The 2,077-nt window shown below is 43.4% G+C and overlaps 1 non-coding gene across 1 annotated transcript; it reads left to right on the plus strand.

Annotated features, from left to right (window-relative positions):
* The first annotated feature begins 580 nt into the window (after positions 1-580).
* On the plus strand, positions 581-654 carry trnan-guu (transfer RNA asparagine (anticodon GUU)). Its single transcript has one exon. It is a non-coding gene; the product is annotated as a tRNA-Asn (tRNA).
* The last annotated feature ends 1,423 nt before the right edge of the window (positions 655-2,077 follow it).

A 2,077-nucleotide genomic window follows, 5' to 3' on the forward strand; every position in this document is an offset into this window, starting at 1 on the left:
CCCCTGCATCTTGATTGTTGCCCGGGGTGGGGGAAAGGATGAAGCCAGATATTTTCCAGTGCTTCTTCCACCCCCACCCCTGCTCCACTTTCCAAATCCCCCATTAGTCCTGATTCTTTCACCATGAAATGATGTGGCTGTCAGGTATCCTCAGGCATCTTGAGTGTAGGATAAGCCTAATGTATCAGCCAATGCTTGTCAGTGATGTGTACACACTTGTGACATAAATATGTGTATTTTTAACAAAATGTCAGAGTGCAGGGGAGAATGTCATTTTGTAAGCTGAGATTAAAAACGGCACAGGAACTCTTTGGGTGGCTTGCCCTTAAACCTTTGGCACCTGGGTTAAAATCCATTCCAGAACAGGAGGGTGGCTGCTGTGTTTCTGATGTGTATGGCACGTGCATGTTGTTAAATGAGTATGAGCTGGCCCCCTGATGGGAGTAAGCACGTTATAACAATCACGCTTCTCATGTGTCCCTTTGTTATTCACTGACAGAATGTTCTAGAGGGCCTGGAAATAATAGCAGTTAGTTATTAGCACACCAATTTCAGTGTTTACTGGGACATAACAGTTAAGATCTCTGTGGCGCAATCGGTTAGCGCGTTCGGCTGTTAACCGAAAGGTTGGTGGTTCGAGCCCACCCAGGGACGTTTGCCATAACAGTTAAGAATTCAGTTCCCATTTGACAGAAGACAAATAGATGAGACTACCCATAATTTAACTCTTGGTACAAAATCAATAGTTTTCACAGAGATGATAAATATGGTCTGGGGAAATGTCACAGGACTGTAATAGGGATGCTTAAGGCCTCAAGTATAGGATCCCCATAACTGTAACTTCATTCCCAATTCCAAACCTGGACACGTTTGACAACAAAGAAGTTGGCAAATCTAGAGAATTGTTAAATACCCAGTACAGACACCTTGCAAGCCAAGCTTCCCATATATATGGCATTAAAAATATGTATCAACATGATGTCTTTTACAGAAAGTAAAGTAGACAGCTAGGTTCAGGCTGTCTGTTTTGATGATGTTTCTAGAGACAGCATTCGACTGATCAGTCCATTACTTGGGCGGGTTGCCTAGAAGTGCCCAAAATATAAACTGGTTGAAGAAAGTCTGCAGCAGAAATCTGTTTTTCGACCGGGCTCCCTGACTCGTGATCAGGATGCAGTGACTTTGTAAACAGGGCTGTAAATGAATTCTTGCAGCCGCAGACAAGTTATATTTTTCCACAGAGTGTAGCTTATCCAGCAAACCATTTAGTAAACACACACCCTAACAGAGCTGTACTGTCCCTTTCGACCCTTGAGAAATCCATGGAGCCCCTGAAATGCAATGTAATGGACAGCCTGAAACGTTTCTGCAGATCTCTGAAAATTGATCACCACTTACCTAACTAAAAATTTAACTGTTGTTACAATAGTTTTTAATTGTACGGCAGTAGTGTTTGGCTCTTCATAGAAGCCTGGGTTGGTTGATTGATTCATTGTGTGAGTGTGTGTGTGTCTGTATCTGTGTGTGTGTGCATGTGCCAGTATCTGTGAGTATGTGTGTCTGTATCTGTGTGTGTGTGCATGTGCCAGTATCTGTCAGTATGTGTGTCTGCATCTGTGTGCATGCCTGTATTTGTATGCATGCCTGTATCTGTGTGTAGCTGTGTTTTTTCAGATGAAGAGTCTAGGCCCGAAATGTCAGCTTTGGTGCTCCTAAGATGCTGCTGGGCCTGCTGTGTTCATTCAGCTCCACACTTTGTTATCTTGGATTCTCCAGCATCCGCAGTTCCCATTATCTCTGTGTATGTAATTGTGTGTGTGTGTGTGTGTGTGTCTGTATCTGGGTTTGAGCCTGTATCTGTGTGTGTGTGTGCCCCTATCTGAGTGTGCCTGTATTTGTGTGTTCGTATGTGTAAGTAAGTTTCCCACTGTTTTTCCCAGCAGCTTTTTCAGGGGCACACTGTAATGTTGATGATACTGGAATGCCTTTCTGAGACTGGGAGAGACTCATTCAGATCTGTAAAGATCCCATAAATTCTAGATCTCAGATTGTATACTGCAAACTGTTTAAGCATGGC

Source organism: Stegostoma tigrinum, chromosome 46, assembly GCF_030684315.1.
Source record: "Stegostoma tigrinum isolate sSteTig4 chromosome 46, sSteTig4.hap1, whole genome shotgun sequence".
Taxonomy (NCBI): domain Eukaryota; kingdom Metazoa; phylum Chordata; class Chondrichthyes; order Orectolobiformes; family Stegostomatidae; genus Stegostoma; species Stegostoma tigrinum.